General features: G+C 44.8%; 1 protein-coding gene and 1 long non-coding RNA gene across 9 annotated transcripts in view; one reads left to right on the top strand and one right to left on the bottom strand.

Annotated features, from left to right (window-relative positions):
- The window catches only part of LOC118176993, a 23,159-nt gene extending 6,278 nt beyond the window's left edge, over positions 1–16,881 (top strand). Inside the window, exons 2-3 of the long non-coding RNA XR_004755624.1 lie at positions 5,921–5,928; positions 16,871–16,881. This is a non-coding gene — a long non-coding RNA (uncharacterized LOC118176993). The remainder of the gene's footprint in view (positions 1–5,920; positions 5,929–16,870) is intronic.
- DLGAP4 (DLG associated protein 4) overlaps positions 1–18,540 on the bottom strand; it is a 182,847-nt gene that overhangs the window by 22,267 nt on the left and 142,040 nt on the right. The window lies entirely within an intron of this gene.

Below are 18,540 nucleotides of genomic sequence, written 5' to 3'. Positions count from 1 at the left end.
CAAGCTGTTAATTCATTAAAAAGCACAAAGAACCTGGGAAAAAAAAAAAAAAAAAAAAAAAAAACACTGTCCTGCTTTGAGATATCATTAGGAAGTAAAATGCCACAAGCAGTGCCAGCAAAGGCAGAACTCCAGCTCAGGCAGGACCAGAGGCCTAGTCCCCACTTCCCCATTACCTCTCCTGGGCTCTGCTCACCCATCATATTCCCACAAGCTCTACCAAGGATCCTATCCTCTTGGGCCAGGGTCCTCCTCCACAAATCCAGCCAGCACAGCAGAAGTCACCACAGCCTCAGGAGGCTCCCAGGCAGCAGCAAAGGGGTGACCAAACATCTGTCCTGCAAGCTTATCCTGCACAGGTCAGACAGCAATGGAGACACCAACCAAGTCCTTCCACTGCCTGTCCTGCCTGGACCCCACAAGCTTACAAAGGCAAGCCTGCAGGCTTGCAAAGAGCTGCCTTCACCCACAACCACAGCACAACCACTTCCCAACCAAGTCCCCAGCTGTGCAGGACCTGTGCCACGCAGCTCAACAAGCAGAGCAGACAGCAGCAGCTAGAGAGGTGCCAGCACAATCCTAACCCCACTGTATGTTTTTTTTTTTTTTTTTTTACAAGCATAGAAATCTTGCAGCAACAGCAGCTCAGCTTGGCTTTGGATGTGTCACCCCCACTCCCCAGCCCCTCACCACCTCTCATATGCACATGAACAGGATCCTTCCCCTCGCAGTAGCGACACAGTGGCTCTGCCCCAGGTGAGAGCCATGGTGAGCAGAGGGAAGAAAGCAAGTTCTCCACTGCTGCTGGACAGGACTCAGGGAACAGGGTGGCCAGGAGGGCCCTGATATGTCTGTACAGGGCAACATCCATGGGAACTCATGATGCTGCTTTCCCTGCCTCTGGAGAAGGCAGCATGCCCCACTGATGCCTTGCCCATGTCTCAGCCACACTGCAGCAAGTCCTCTCCCAAAAGTCCTCAGGAAAGGCCTTAGCTCTGAGCCGTTCACACTGCAGAGGATTCCTGTAGGGCAGACATGCCCATCAGGCAGCTGCCATCAGGACAGACTAACCACAGCCTATGCCAGATCTCACATCTGATGTAGGTGAGAGTCAGTGACAGCCAGGAACACCCCACCTCACAGAGCCCATGGAGGGCACTGCCAGCTGCAGGTCACAGCTTCTCCCTTCAGCACTGCCAGGGTAGCAGAGATGGCCTACAGCTCAGCACCCTGCTGCTCACAGGGCTCCAGGAGATGCTGGGACCACTTCAGCAGCCTGGGGACCACAGCTCAGTGGCCACTTACTAGCAAAAAGCTCTTCAGATAAGTGAGATAAGCTACCCTAAGATACACTGACACAACAGGAGAGCAGCCCTTTGTGCTAATGCTGATACACTGAAGCACTGTCCACTTGCTTCTCCTGCTCCATGCAGCTGTGCCCATAGTAGACTGTCAGACAGATGGGTGACAAAGCTCACTTTGCATTTCCAGCACAAGGGATTACCTGCTCCAAAGCAGAACCCAGAACCTGTACCTTGACCATGCAGTGGTCAGTGCAGAAGCACAGATACGCAGAGCTCAGCATGGTGCTGCCACCACCAGCAGAGAGACTGGAAAGACTTGACAGATCTGCTAGCAAAACAGGAGAGAGGAATTGTTTTAAGATGCATGTGGAGTCTTGCTTTCCATAAAGAATATTTTTCAGGAACAACACTTACTACAGACCCCATTCCTCCTTCCTTTTAAAGGCCTATTGTGGTGATTACAAATCTGCTGAGGGGCTAGAGGAGTCTGTTACAGCAGACCACACACTGAAGCTTGTATCTGGACCAGTTTTGGCTCAGCAGCCCTGCATGTATTAGAAAGGCCTCATGAAGAGCAGGAACTGTGCAGGACATCCAAGACCATGCCCACAATATGCAGAGAGGCACTTGCCCAAGCTGGCTGCTGCAGCATTGCTGTCACATAGACCATTGACCAGTCTTCGCACCTCTCCCTGTTCCAACACCACTCATCTTGCAGGTTTTGTTCAGAAGGACAAAGGCAGCATACAGGTGGATGTAGTACATACATGGACATGAATTAGCCAGTGCCACTGTGTTGCAGGCTGCTTCCCTTTTCCACTGTGGAGATTAATCCATTGCTGTCAGAAGCAACTGATACTACATGAAGTAGCAAGCTGCACCAACCAGAGTTAGGCATTTAGAGGAGACACTACTAGAGGAGACACAACAAGTGACTGAGAATCCTCTGTTCATCCACTACTACAGCCACTTCTAAGTGCACTGAGTATTAGCATTAAAGTATTTAGGAAAGCTAGTATAATTAAGCAGCTCTTAATAGTTTTTCTCCAAGCTAGTAGTTTCTAGAATATCCTGCAGAGGTAGGTTCCACATGCTAATTATGCATCACATGAAATACTCCTTCCTGCTTGCCATCACTTCATTTTATGCAATGCCACACTACTCTCATTCAGAGGATGGTATTGCAGATGCTTTTAACTTGCTTGTGTCACTGTGGAAATCCAGGGAATCTTAACACTTCCTCAAAGTCACACACAGTCAAAAAACACATGGCTAGACATCCATGCAGGACTGCTTGATCACCCACATCTGTTCTCATCCATGTCAAAGAACAACAGCCCAGACTTATTTTAGCATTTGCTGACCTCTAAAGCAAAGTCATTCTCAAGCACTTGTTCACATGAAAGGAGACACATTGTACTCAAATGCAGCTTATTGCCTGTACTTTGAAAGTCTGCAGAGTGCAACAACCCAACTTCTTGCCTTCTAAGAAAGGATTTGTCCACCTACCATGTTACCAGTAGTGCCATTATTCTGCAGTACTTCCCTACATATGTCCCTTCCAGCTCAGTGACCATCCTCCAATCCCACCAGCAATCAATCTCACTTTTGGTCCAGGTCTTTGGGCAGCTGCAGGAACATGCACTGCAGTATGGTAGAACTGCACCAACACCAGCCTGGCCAGGGAGCTGGAGGTCCTGCAGGAAGTTTCTGCTTCTGCAGATGTGCATGCAGTTTTTGCAATACTGGCTTGGTCCCACCAACAGTCAGTCTTGGAAGCATCGTGGATGGGTTGCCATTATTTTAAGTGTGCCATTTAAATACTGTTCATAGAAGAGCTGGCCAAGAGGGTGCTGAAAGTGCTGATGGCAGTCAGCAGCTTGTCAGATACTGTGATACCAGCAACAGGGCTGCACTGGTGTCAGCAACAACCAAGCTCTTGTTAGCACTCCCCTGGTATAAACAGTGCTCCTCTAGATTGCTTTACTCCCAAGAACAGAAAGAGCAGCAACTCTCCAGCGTACCTCAGACAGAATATCTAGAAATTGCCACCATTGCTGCAGAAAAGCCTTAAGGCAAGAGAATTAAACCCCCCATTACTTTATTCAGTCTCAAGGTTTTCACTACAGTACTTATTTACTATGTTCCAGTTTTTACCCAAACAGGGAATTGCTGGCATCTGCTCTCACAGGATGAGATTCCAGCTGTTTTAGGCTGCAGCAAATATTCAGTGAAGCTAATATTCAGTGATGCCACCAAGAGCAGCAGAGGTGGTTTTGCCAGAACATTATGAAAAATGCTCCCCACACCCAGATGACTAGAAATTCTTTGTAAGCTAAAAACAAACCACACCCTGTACCCACAGGGCCAGGGAAAGCACATGTGTCAGCAGACAACAAGCCAACAATACAACAGTCTGTGCAATGGAGATAGGGAAAGGCATCAGGCTTATACTTCTCCCTGCACTTACCCACCCTATGAAAAAAATCTAAGTGTTAATCAGGATGGTCTTTTTCCACTTGGACATTTGTTTTCAGGCAGTAAGCACCCAAGACTTACATCTTCAAAGCTGCAATCATCAACAGGTTTTAATATTTAGATTCAATTGAAGCTATTTCCTCCCCTAAGTATGTACAAACCAAGATGTGGCAACATTATGCTAATACTGAAGAATCAAAGTCAAAGTTGCTGGGAAACTTTTGTTTGCTGACAGTATGAGCTTTCCAAGTTACAGGAAACTATTCCATATTCTAATTCCTAATCTAATATGGCATTAGTTATAAGATTAAAAACATGGATGCAAAAGGCTGTAGTAGGTTCCTATCATCTGGTTGCTCCCTCTCTTCTTCATTAGCATTAAATTTGACAGCAGTTAGCTGCTGCTCCAATCAGAGCAGGCAATGCTGCAAACCTCTTATCTGATCTAAACAAAGAAAATCAGTGCTTGAGAGTCAGAGCATGCAATTAAGCAAATATACCAGCTTTCTAATCCTTTTGGATGAGGTATTAGAAAGCTTTTGAAAGTATAGCTGTTATCATTGCTTGGGGTTTCTGCATATATGAACTAACCTGCATTACAACAAAGCTGAGCTGACTGACTTTGTAATACCCCTTCTTCCACACTGCTATGCACAGAGGGGGTACATTGGGACCATAGGGTATGTCCAGTTACTTAACCTACACTGCTCGCCCAGAGGCCTCAACTTTGATTTCCTAGGAATATTCAAGACCACAAACACTTCTCTAACAACGGTCCCTTCCCTCAGCCTTTTGAGTGAGGGGGTTCCTAGAGTAATTCCAGAAAGTGCTGGGTTATTCTGTTTCAGGAATCCAGGAGACATGGATTCACATGTGCAGGACCTGCTCACCTACAACCACATTAGCATGGTCCTCCAACCTGCCATAAGGGTTCTTTGAAGATTTAAGACTATTACCTAGAAAAGGAACACAAGGAGAGGCGAAGAATCCTACTGCATCAATTCCACAGATTCAGTCACTAGGCAACAAGACTGGAAGACACCATCTTAGCTGTACTGCTTCTCTTGCCATTTTGCCTGCCATGGTAGACTCAGGACCTACTCCTTTGTCTTCAGCTGTCTTGTTCAGTATTTTACATGAAGATTCCCTGACCTTCCAGGGAGGGTTACCATTAAACTCCACTCTCAAGGAAAATCACTGTATGTTACTAGAGCATAGCCTGCTGCTGTCAGGAACCTGCTCAGCCATAACAGCTTATTTTCCTGCCTTGAAAATTATGTGCTGTAAGACATCTGGGCCTCCCCTGTTGCTTTTTCCAGCCTGGGCTGTTTTCCACATGGGATTTATTGCTATTGACAGATCACTAATTTCCCCGCACACCTTTCAGATTTCTACTTGCATAACTTCATCAGTAACAAACACCATCTAGCTCAGACTCCCAGGAGTCTTTGGGTTGTTCTGTAGGATATTCCAAAACACTTCCAGGACACCACTTGTAAAAGCTAAATACCAACAAGCAGATCAAGCAGAGCTTCCAGCATTGGTACTTTTGCTTTTCCTAATGTGTTCCACCACACTAGACGGAAAAGGTTAGTCTGACCAGGTTGGAAGAAGGTAGGAAACTGATTTAGAGTGGCTTGAGGAAAGCAGTGAAAATGACCGTGAGCCAGACTGTTTTAAAGTTATTCCAGTAGAAAGCAGTTTACCAGGGATGTTTTTTGGAAGAAGCCACTCCTTGCTCAACCAAAGCTGTCTAACCCTGAAGAACAGCATTCACTTGATTGCCCAAAGCTGGAGGAGCCTCCAGGGAAGCCTGCTGAAAGACACTACTCCGGCTTTCTGTAATGAAAAAGTTGTAAACAAATGTCACAATCAAGCTTTCCATGGTAGTTCTTTTAGAAGTACAGAACAGCCTCAGAGGCCTATCTAAAATGTTGCTTTCTCCTATTTATTTTCAGCTTTCCCTTTAGCACATACAACAGCTTCATAAGGCTGTGTTAGACATCTGCACCTGTACTAGGCAGCACAAACACCACAAGGTGTTTTCTTCAGCTGCAAATCCCCCAAACATACACAAGCCTTTTCTCCATTATAGAGAAACCTCAACAGTAAGAAGTGGTACCACAGCACAAATGCAGGATCTGTTGTACTGTTGGTACAACACAGTATGCAAGTCAAACACTGAAACTGACTTAACAGCTACAGGAGGAACAGCCCTGCTTCTCATATCAAGGACTCACCCTGTCTGAAGTTCTGAAAAGGAAGTTATGCGTCTTCTTGCAAGGATTTGTAGTCACAATCCTACCAAGCATCTGTGCTACCAACCCCTCTGGAGAACATGAGAGATTTCAGTAAGCAGGTGCCAGACAGTTGTTAACCACAACCTTCTCTCTTCCTAGTTTCCCCTTGCCCAAAATCTGAGCGTTCAGACAGCTGTTACAGCATGAAGATAGAGACAACTCTAAAGTCCACATGCCAAGAATGCCTCCTGCAAGGGTGGAATGGAATGAACAAACTAGAACTGTTCCTTGTGGAGACTTCCTCACACCAAAAAGGATGAGAAAGGCTTTGAAGAAAAAATGAATTTGGATTTTCCAGGACAAGGAGCCAAAGCATTAAGCATTGGCCTGACCTTGTTCCCACACCAAGGGGAGCACACTTTTACCAGCTTAGTGAAAAAAACCCTGTATTTCTCTGAAAAGCCCAACTAACCCAGGCACTTAAAAGACTGCCCGAGGCTGGAGTTATTTCTCCACTAGGCCATTTCAACACACTTGGGCCAGGAACAATTACTAAATTGGAATGAATCATTGCATTCAAGCATCCACTCTTCTTCCTGCCAATTATCAAACACCAAGACTGGCTGTAGGATGAAATTCACAGTAAGAGCAGCTGACTCCTCCAAACAAAATGCCCATCTTCTGATGAAGTGCTTTCCACCAGCTTAGCCTTTGCCATTAGCTGAGAGTGATCACTGAGCACACTGATACATGAGTATCTACTACAAGGTAAGCCCCAGTATAGATTCATACCATGTGTCAGCTGCTCTGGGGTCAGCAAGTGCTTTCACCTCGTGTCCTTGTAAGTAGGAACTACCATGACCACAAAGGCAGAGGGAGCTGCTCTGCCTCACTTCAGGCAGAGCCAGGACTAAGCCCAAGCACATATGCTGCAGTCAGTCTGTCCCCAGTAAGGGGACAGTGCCCTTCAGTGCCAATGCCTGCAATATTGGACTGGGAAGCAAACTAATCAATGCTTTCTACATTTTCCTGTGAAGTACCTTCAAGAAGACATTCAGCTTTAGATATTAAAACCATACTTTCAGAGGGATAGAGACCAGTCAAGTTTCTTGGATCTAGGCCCTGCCAGAAGAGTTGAGACAGTTACTACATGCTGACTTAAGATGCTTAGATCTCCATCCCTTACAAGACAACTACTCTTTGTTGTCTTGAGTCTCAGCCAGGGTTTAGCTAAAGCTTGGTAAGAATGTAATAATGCTACCAGAACCTCCTCAGTGGGGCTCCTGCCAGGCAGCAGATGCAGTGTGAAGATGCCATCAACATGAGAATGACAAGGGGAGAGAGAAGTGACAAAAAACTGGAATGCTGAAACTGTTCCCATTACAATGTAAGTTAGGAACCTAGAGTGCATGCTGCAGAAATTATTTTTTCTGCCTGCATAAAGAAGCCACTATAGTTGTCAGCTCTGGCACTATACTGCAGTGAGAGAAAAATATAAGTTCCTTAATAATCATTCAAAGGCCAAAACAACTAAGTACTTCAGAAATTAATAGTCCTGTGGCAAGCAAAGAGGTGGGGAAACACCAAGTAAGTGCTTTGTTTTTAAGCATCTGGTTTCCATTGTCTTCCACTCACACAAACCTGGTAAAGCACTGGATGCTCTCCCACTTGCTCCAGCTGTGGCCATATATCCATAGGGGGCTGGGATGTTCACAGAAACAGGGCAGAGCAGCAGCCCCATGCGTGGTGAGGGCAGGAGAACACATGTCCCAAGGCAGCCCCACATATGGGTGGCCACTTTCTGCCGCACCCACCACATGTGGGGCTGCTGCTCTGCCTGCTCCAAGGGGCTCTGAGCACCCAGCTGCAGAAGAGTCATCCTTACTGATTTACAGGGATGCAATGAGCAGCTAGGAGAGCCCTTTCTGCACAAGTGACCATTCCCTACTTGCTAGGGCTTGTGTCTTCTATCAAGACCAAATCCAAACTTCAGGCAGCAATGTAAAACAGTTTCTATTACTGGCCCAGACTTCCAGAAGACAAGATGCCTAGGAGATGATAGCAGACAAGCTACCTACCAACAAGGCTGAATTCTGAGATTCTGAGAACAACAACAATGCATTGAAGCATTGATGGGAAAAAAGTCCAACCTCCCATTCAGCAATAGGCATTTAGTTCTTCTGTTTCTCTATCTGTAACCAGCATGCACTGTACAGCTAAGGAAACAACAGTAACAAGTTATTTTTGATACTGTTTTGTAAATAGATGCACAGCCACTTATCTAATCATGGGAACATTAATACAAGGAGGCTCTGACAGAACAGCAGAGCACTTACAGGGCTATTTAACAGTAAGCTTTCAGCAGCTTGCATCTCCTTCATCAGTAAATTCCCATGAATATGCACATCAGCAGCCTATGCTGCAAGATACCTGGAACAGTTTGTGAAGCACCATCTCCCTTGGTACTACAGAGCTGCCCCCCCTACTTCAACCACTACTGTAAACAACCATGAGGACAGTTAAAGGAGGCACCTCTACAGCAAACTTAATTAACAGTTAATTGACAAGACACCTGACAACTGCTACCAAGCCCAGTGCAACCTGGGCCAGCACCCTCTGCTATCCTCCCCCTCCCCCAGCATGGATGCCTTATCCCTGGGGAAAGGGTGTAACAACCCAAGTGAGTCACATTGGGCACACAGGAGGCCACCATGGTGTGAGGATTTATACAAGGATACAGTCCGATTTCAACTTGATTTACATACCTCAGCAGGCCTCACACCAGGAAGTCATTGAGTGCTTAAAAAAGATGCAAACAGCTCAGACACCAAGAAAGCAAGGCATGAAAACAAGGTATTTGTGTGAAAGACTACCATTAATGTTGCTCAAGCTCATACCAGTATGTATGAGATCCATGAGCAGACCACAATCTACACCTGTGGGACCAGAAGGAACACTTTGTACAGAAGCACAGCATTAGATGGGCAGCACAGAGCTCAGCCAAGCCATGCACCACACGCTCTGCACCACAACAGGAGCATTACAGCTGCAGACCTGGGGCAGCCAGAGGAAAAAGCAGGGCTATGAAAGCAACCCTGAGAGTTAAAGCCCTTTTCTTTCTCCTTGCAACTGTTACCTGTCCCCCACCATGCTCACCACAGCCCCAGTCACCACTTGGCATGGACCAGACCTTGTGTGACCACACAACATATGAGGGAGGGAGCCAGGGAGATGAAGGCTGCAAGGCTCATCAGCATCCTGCTGACCACATAGAGAACAGAGGATCCATAAGATTTGTGGTTTCTCTAGGCCAGGAAAGCAAGCATATGGCAATTTGCAGGACAATTAACACTAACATTATTAACAGTATTCCATTAAATTAAGTACCACTTTGCTCAAAGCCAGGGTCATATCTAATTGAAATAGGACACAGCCTCCCAAACTGCTGTCCTGCTGGACACATGCCGCTGGGACAGCTCAGCCTCTACCCCAGGACTACTCTGTCAGTGACCATTTTAGAAGCACTCCCTGTTTGAAATTAAAGGACAGTTCACTCTACAGCAATGAAGAAGGAAATATCTAGGTTGAGCTCCATCATGCATTATGAATGCGCAGGGAAGTTTTGCACAAAACCATTGCATCTAAGTTCTGCAGATACTTAGCTATCTGGGCACATACACAATTTCAGGACAACATTTAGTAGTCAAATTCACTGGAATGTCCAGTACCACCACCCAGCAAGCTAAAAAAAATTTTAAATTCAAGACTAAGGACTCTGACCTGTTCTTCCTCTTGGCTTGCTTCAGCAGTGATCTTGAAGCAAGAGCATGATTTAAAGCAAGTTTTAACACAGCATGAATCCGCAGTCACTGGATGCCTGACTTTACTAGACTGCTTTTTTCATTAAGAAGTTATATTCCAGGATGTTCTGTCCTTTGCCTGCCCACCCAGATTCCAGGAGAAGCCATCTCCTCTGCTACACACAGCATTCCACGCAGAGGAAAAACATGGAAGATGGCAACACTTAAAGCTAGAAGTAGGTTCAAGTAGGCAAATAACATTGCTGTTCTCAAATCCAGGATGTTATTAGAGAAAACTCTCAGGAGCCTGACTAACTAGAAAACTGCTTTGTGGTTTAATTCAGCAGTCCCTGTCAGAATGAACAAGTTTGCCTTAGGCTTTGGCTCCTACACATGAGATGCAAGAAGCTTCAAAACATTAAGGTTTAAGTTAAACACTTCATTTAGATTTAGATTTTTAGATACATAGAATATATATTTCACACATTACTACCAGAACATTCATTAGTTCCTATTAGGTATGTATAAGAGCAATACAGTGCAATAACATGGAATAATTGCTTCTGAAATTTTAAAACTAGCTTGCAATCTGACCACCTAGGACAACCAAACTATCCTGTTATGTCCCACTCATTTTGAGCATTCAGCCCCTTAGTAGAAATGGAAGTTAATCTGTCAGCTCTGATGGTGCCAATGAGAAAGGTGACAAACTGAACCCAAGAGCAAAATAAAGCACAGCACGAAACTCTGGAGGGAGACTGCACTTCAAAAAACCACAAGCACAAAACCTAATTTTCCCTACATAGTTGAGGCCCCTGCTGACCCCCTTCCCATCCCTGTTCTACATATAGCTGGCAAATTCTGCAGGCAACTTTGTACAGCATAACAAAGTGAGCAACTAGTGAACTAGTGCTTGCTGTCTCTCAAGGCAAGAAGTTATGCCCACTGTATAGAAGTGTGAGCAGCTGAGCTACCGCACTTTGATGAGCATGAGCACAGCTGGAATCACAGCATTTGAAACAGACAGTTACTTTGAGAACAGTGTCCCAGGTTTTCACACCTTGGTGCCAGACACACTATGAAGTACCACTCAGGTGTGTTAATAAGCATTCTGCTTTCTGGAAGCAATTAATACCAGAAAAAAAAGTAGACCTATTCAGACTCCTTGCTGCAGAAACTCACTCCTTTCTTCTGTCAAAGAGATTTTACCATAAAGCCAGCTAAAAAAGTTATTCATAAATCTCATCCACAAAAAGAAAAAGGAACTTTAGTTTTTAATTAGATATCGGAACATGTATAAACTGCAGGGACAGAAGCTCACATGCATAAGCTCCACCACTGAATATGCAAAGTTCCTCCTTTTGTAGATGCTGCTAGACTACTTCCTACATTCATGATCATAGCTGTGTAGAAGCCTTAGCTCCGACCTTCACCACTTCGCAGTACAGGCTAACAGTAACCAAAGGACCAGCCCACAGATCCAAGAACTGCAATCAGCGCTCTTGCAAGGGACACTGGTGGCAGCCTACTGCCCCTGCTTGCTGGACTGCTGTGCAATACACAGGACAAATTCTGTACCAATGCAGCCATGAGCTGTCACAGTCAATCACGAGCAGTGCTGAGCATGGCATGAATCAGGTACGGTACAGATGGACAGGCTTGGAGAACCTCAGAACAGGAGGCCAGCTGAACAGCATCCACTCCCCCTTCAAATAATATGGACTGCTAATAATTCAAAGCCAACCAGTGGGCAGACAAAACACAGGTCTACAGCTGTCAGTGTCACAGCAGAGCATGCACAGGTATCTCCCAAACCAGCTCTCTCCTGCATACATTTTCTATGTGAAAACCCCAAAGGATTTTGAAAGCCTGCAGTTTCTGGGGAAATGCACTGCAGAGGCAGCATAACCTCCTCCTGAGGCCAGGCCTTCAAATCCTGTGAACAGGCTTCAGCAACAGAGGTAAACCAGCAGCTCTGCTTTCAGCTGCGGGGAGTTCAGATCAAGCAGTGCAGCAGAGCATTATCCACCTATGTTTCCACCCTATCCTTACTCAGTGTTATCCAAACCACAGTGCACTAAGTCTGTCTGAAAAAAGCAAGTACCACTGACACAGAACTGATTCACATCCTGGAAGCATGTCACTGTTGGCTAGGCAGGAGATCTTGAATGCAGAAACAGTAAAGTGCTACCATTGTCTTCTTTATACTTGCCCCATCCATATGTGACACTGTATCAGTAAGCAGTGCTCAACGTGACTGGAAAGAGCCCAGACAAGCACAGACCTCGGTTCAGTATGTTACCTTCCTTCTGGTGAGGGACTGGAAAGGAATGTAAAGAAAAATGCAGTTCTGTCCTGTAAAGAGAAGGGTTCCATTATCTCTTGCCACTCACTGATCAGAGGTTACCAAGTGGTAGACTTAAAATACAGAGACCTACTCTATCACTCTGAAGCATGGTAGCTTAACTAGATGGGAGCCCAAGGCTTCCAGATACACTTCAGTGAGTTCACTTTTAGTCATCTTAAGAGCACCTGACAGCTTTACATCACCTACTTTTCTCTGCAACAGTTTGCTTTGAGCACAAATCTATATCTTGGATGATTTCTGCATGATGTTTGCAGGAGCTGTTTAACTTTGAAAAAGTACACATGGCCATTGCTGCTACAGGATCAGGCAGCTCTAATTTCCAAGTCTTTATCAGAGATCACACAAGACAACCTCATTTTTGTCTCCAGGTCCTGGCTTGCAGCATGCAATCTGATCACTTGCAATCTGAACAAGCACTTGGTGTCACAACCCTTAGCTAACTGGTGCTGAAAGAATGTCTCCAACTTCAGTGATGGAAAAATGCCCAGACAAACTTGTAGTGATTTTCACTACCTTATCTTTCAGACAGGAATGCTATTTTCTTTAGTAACTCAAATACATTTCAGAGGGTTATTCTGCAAAACAAGATGTTAGTAGCCCACTCTTCCCTTTTAAACTTGGAAGCTGCTTTTTATCCTGTAGGTGACCATCTACAGCCAAATCTCTAAGCTTGTTTGAGAGACAGATACATGCTCTTCTGTCTACATTTCAGAGAACACAGTAGAATACACTGATTTGCAGTATATTGATTTGGTTCTGCTCCTATCCTCCTCAAGTGCTCAATCTACTCTGGCTGGCCTCTTTTTCCTTCTGCAGTGCAACTGTTGTTATAAATGCCAGCCAAGTCAGTCTGAGGGATTGCATTAATTCAGGAAATCTGCAAGTAGGAAAAGGGTTTAGCATGGGGGAAAGGATATCACACAATGCAAACACAAGTTAAAGCATCTACACTGAAGTACAAGTTGGTCAGTATAGACCTGCTGCTGGAAGCAGTTAAGAGGCCACAGATGACAAGCAAGGAAGCCTGGAACGCTGGTGTTCACATAGCTGCAACAGAAAAGGTCTGTCTCTATTGCCAACCTCTTGCTCCCCAAAGCAGCACAGTGCTGACCTAGTTTTCCTTTATCTGTCTAACAGCAACCATGGAAGAACTTACCAAAAGAAACACCCAGAGATCTGTCACTTGTGAGAGAGAGCCACTCCTGTTCTACCCATTCTAGAGCTGGATGAGCCCATTTCTCACTGACAGAGGTTACCTGCTGAAACCATGGAGAAAGGAGGAGAGCTTCCAAGCTGCCCCATGAATTCACTCAAACTTCATATTTTTTGAAAGACAGGAATACAAAGACAACCCACATAGCATCTTCCATTGAACTCATTACATATGTATTATTCAGAACTTGGTAGTATAAATTATCTGGTCATCAGATTATCTTATGTATAGCTGGCATTCAAGTGTGCCAAAAGCCATCACTGGCATAAGAACAAAGCAACTGAGAATATTAGATCACAGACTCATTCACAGAATTACCCCCCAGTTAGCTTCCTAGAGGTCATATGTTTGGGGGATGAGGAACTCCATGCAGTCTCATTCTGAAAGAACAAGCCATTTCACAGCCACTTGTTCATGTAATAAAGGAAACTGTTGGGGATAGCTGGTTAGACAAGCCCATGTGTAATGAAGGGACTAGATTTCTTCTAGTAAGCAATCTATTCTAGCCTTTAATGGAAATCTCCAAATACTTTGGAATTGGCTATTTTGCTCTATATAAGGGAAACATTGTCTTAACCTTCTCAGAGATGAGGTAGTTTTCTACACATACTGAAAACTCAAAGCATGCTAAATACATATGAACTTACAGACCATGTATAATTGGGCTATTAACTTTTGTCCTGAATTACATCTGTCTGCAAACTATAGTTTAAGCAATTTTAGTCTTAGACTTTTAGCATCCCTTTTATTCTCTTAAGCAACTATTACATTAGGAGTCTGAAGAGTCAAGTAGCCTCAGTACAGGCAGCTCCACATCTGTTGTAGCAATCAGGACAGATGTGACCTATGTCAGGTGAAAACTAACCATTTTCTACACCCTTCAGTTTTTAACCAAGCTGGCCAGACAGCTAGGTATATTAAGATCAATACCACTACCAATTAACATGGATTCAAATGCAATTGGCCTTGGTCACATTTTTCCTTCCACAGGACACTTAAACAGTTCCAAGTGACATGAACACCATCTTCTTGCTATGAGCTGCTCTAGCCTTTCAGCTTAAAAGCCCAGCAATTCACAAAGTAAATTTAAAAAAATAAGCGTCTGTCAGCAGAACTGTTGGAAAACAGTTTTGACCCCTTCAGGAATACAGCCAGAAATTTCTCACTAAAAGGAGAACTTGTTTCAGCTCCTATCTTACATGTTTATCCTTTTTGTCTGAACACAAGGCTGCTTTAAACAAGCAAGCACCAGTCTAGATAGATCACAGTCCAGAATAGTCCAAGCCAACTGATGCAAGTGCAGTGCAGAGGGTTCTTGCTGAACAGTGGGGCCAGAACACAGAGCAGCCCAATCTCATCCCAGAGCTCCTGCTACCCCTCATGTGCAGGGGAAATCTACATTCCCCCTCCCTAATATCAGAACAATGCGAACAGAAGTTACAGTTAATGTGCTTCTGTGATAGCTATGACAGAGCCCCTTTTCAAAGATAAATAACTGAAAAATTTCAGCTGCATGTTTGCCAGTCAAAGCACTGAAGACTGGAATCCTGCTTTGCACTGACCAAGAGAAGACTCTATTTGAGAGGTTGTTACAGCTCACAGCATGCTGTGCCATGCACTCAGACACCTTACAAAAAATGGACAAAGCTGAGGGTAAATGCATGGAAGAGACTGTACACAGCAGAATCCATTCTCACACATTGTCTTAGCAATGGTGAGTCATGGCATTCCAGGAAATAAGACAAGTTCCCAGCACTTTGGCAAAGAACAGAATTAAGCCATGAAAGAAGCCCGTTTCTCTGCTACATTCCCATCTTCACTGAGCTCACACATGAGGAGATACAAGTCAAATCTTGTTGGCCTTCATGATCTCATCACATAGCTCTCAACAGCCCTGCTACTTCATTATGTGGTTAAGAGTTCCCACAATGGAAACAATTGTTTCAGAAGTCAGAAAGGTAGCAAGAGACCCCCAAAGTCTACTCAAACAGCCACAGAGGTGATATACCAGCTTTCTAGGCTGGTACCAGAGCTGCTGTGACAAGCTCCGTGTACCTGGGACCCAGCCACAAAAAGAATCCAGCCCACTACAATGCAACTGGAATGCAGCCGAGTAGGTACTTGGGTTTTTGGCATCAAACATTTGTTAAGAGGGCTCAAGTGAAGCAACACTGTGATAACTGGAGATTTTGGGCTTCCTGCCATTCTTTTTTTTTTTTTTTTTTTAAGTGAGCTCACCACAGACACAGCGATGAGTTTCAAGAAAGTGGTTGTATTACACCTCTTCCACCACATTCAGCCTCAGTTAAGAACTCTGCATCATCCCAGACATCTATTGAGCTGTTCTGCCTTCTCCTCTCAGGTACTGACTACTAGGGTGGATGGAGCACAGAGGAGTATTTGCAACTGCCTCACAGCTACTTCCGAGTGATGCCACAGCATGTGACATCATGATTGCCTCCATGGGGACAGAGCAACAACTGAATCAGAACAGGCCAGTTAGAACATGAAAGCTCTTTTGTGGTTTGAACCATAGTAATTGATAGAAATAAGGGAAGCTGATAAAGTACATCATTCCAACAACAAAAATCTTGCTTTAAGTTTGCCAGGTAAACCTAAAGCCCCTGAACCATGGCTATGCATAAAAAAGCCCTTGTACACTGGAATATTCATCATATCATTAGCCTCTTTCCTAGCTCTGAGAACACAGAGCACAGCTTGGATCATAGATACCATTTTTCTTCTCTCATATCAAGTTTTCCCTTCCATTGTAGCCTGCCCACATGCTTCAGAGGCTTCTCAGCCCATCAGTCTTAGGCAAATCTTCCCAAGTGCCTTTCAACATGCTACAATTAGCACACACGTACAAGAGAACACAAAAGAAACCAACCCAATGCTGCCAATCCACACAATGAATCATGCCAGCTAAAACTACCTTCAAAGATAAAATAAGCTTGGGATTTGAAATGGATTACATGAACAAGATCTGCACATTCCAAGTATCTGCACCATGTCATTTTCAACACCCAAAGCAGCAAGAAAGAACCAATTTATGCTATGGGAAGTTAACTTGCCCCTAATAATATCCAAACGATTTATGCCAAATTCAATTCCCTGACTGCTCCCCATGTTCCATCCTACTGCACACGTTAACCAGGAAAAACTTGCTCTGGTCCCAGAGATGAGGTAACTGCTAGCTGCACTGCTGCAGTGGCCTGGAGCAGCACAAAGCTACTAGGAAGTCCCTGGGTCAGAACAGCTGCTTGGAGCACACCACAGTCAGGCTTTAAGCCTCAGACACTTCTTGTCTATAGATTCAGCCAGACAGCTACATTCAGGAATACATTTTACAGCATTCTTCTCAGGTAGCCTAAACACAACAGCAGGATATGAATATACTTGGGATTACTTTCTGAGAAAGCAAATGTGAAGGTGTAAGCCACAGGATTAAGTCAGGCTAGCTGGAGTGAGAACAGCTGCACCCAGCAGAGCAGCTTAAGCACAGCAACAGAGATCATGCTCATGAGCCGTGGCATTAAGCCTTCAAGGGTAACACTGCTTACCAGACCTGCCGTGAGCAGACCTATTTTGTGCTTCTCATACAATTTGATGGGAAGAAAAGGCCTGTCACTCTTGGCAGGGGGAACAGAGCACAGGTCCTAGCCCTGGCTGCCTTGTGTCATGTGGAGGCCAGGTAGTAATCAGGAAAGAAGCTGTTTTATGGTAAGAGGCACAGCTGGCAAGAACTGTAATTGAGTCACTTAAGTGATGCTGAAAATCATCACACCATAAAAATTAGCATAAAACACGTTTAACAGGTACCCTTAACTACAGCAGAAGCAGTTCTCAGCCATAAATCCATCCAAGTGAGAGTCACTGTACACAATACTTCTACTATCTCTTACCTCAGTTTTATGAAGTTATTTCACATGTAACAGCAGGACTCGATTTAAAACATTAACAGCAACTAGAGTCACTGCTGGGATTCATCCAGCCATTAAAACCAAGCCATCCTATGGCACTTCTTAGAAATGGCATAACACGTCTTCCTGCAGCCCCCACCACCTGAAAACACCACTGATTAAAGCTGCAAAAGAACACCTGCATGCTTCCATCTGCAGTACAGTACCTGAGGAGCTCTGTGTTTTAAAAACTATTGTTTTACCCTTTCAAAATAGTTCATTCTTCAGTGTTTCTGGCACACAACCCAATTCACCCAGAACTGCAATCACATCCACCAGCTATCTGCACACATACCATCACCCATACCCAAAGCATGTTTGTTAACATAGCAAGAACTAGAAGAAAGCAGAACATATGATTAAGTGTGAACAAGACCTTGAAGCAGAGGAAAAAAAACATCAACAGAAGGGAAAGAAATTAGAGAAGCAGAAACAGCTTTGGAAGCAACCAGCTTCTAAAGTTATTTTTAGAACTACCTCTCCCAGCACCCTGGATACTCAGACACTTTAAAAAAATCAGAAAAAAAATCAAAGGTAAGCACACAAATAGCATGCCAGAAGAAAGCAGACAATGCTTCAAAGTTACTGTTGTTGCAACACCAGCAGCCTAAATGGCTGGCCCAATTCTGTCCTTTGATTCAAGGAGGTCTCATTAGCCTGAGTCCCGCTTTGCTCTGCAGAGCATGCACACAGCAACTCCACCAACTCTGCTGGAGAGCTGCCACATGTATGCTGGGGTAGCTGGTGAGAGCTGCAGCAGGCCTGGAGTCTGCAGCAGAATGTCAGTCTGACAAGACAAAGCACAGCACTTCAAAGAGGCAAGATGACAGACACTTTCATCTTTGCTCTTTAAATCTCTCTATTTAACACCCAAGATGACAGGTGAGGAAGTTTCCTCTGTATGTCCAATAGCCCTCCCTCTCTGGAGGAGCCACCTCCCCAGGACTGGCCTCAACAGGAGAGAAGGAGTACATACCACACCCACATGGTGTCAGTAGCTCACCTTGAGCATTTGTTCCTCCAGCCCTGAACAGCATTGGAGCCACCGCTTCGGGGCTGGAAGACAAGGTGAGGCTCGTGTGTGCTGGGAGCCTTCACTGCACCCTGCGCTGGCCCCCTTACATCACTGCACAGCTCTACAGAGGTTCACAGCAACACATAGAATCACAGAAACA

This window comes from Oxyura jamaicensis, chromosome 20 (assembly GCF_011077185.1).
Source record: "Oxyura jamaicensis isolate SHBP4307 breed ruddy duck chromosome 20, BPBGC_Ojam_1.0, whole genome shotgun sequence".
In the NCBI taxonomy this organism is placed as follows: Eukaryota; Metazoa; Chordata; class Aves; order Anseriformes; family Anatidae; genus Oxyura; species Oxyura jamaicensis.
This window is presented reverse-complemented; position numbering and strand designations above follow the sequence as displayed.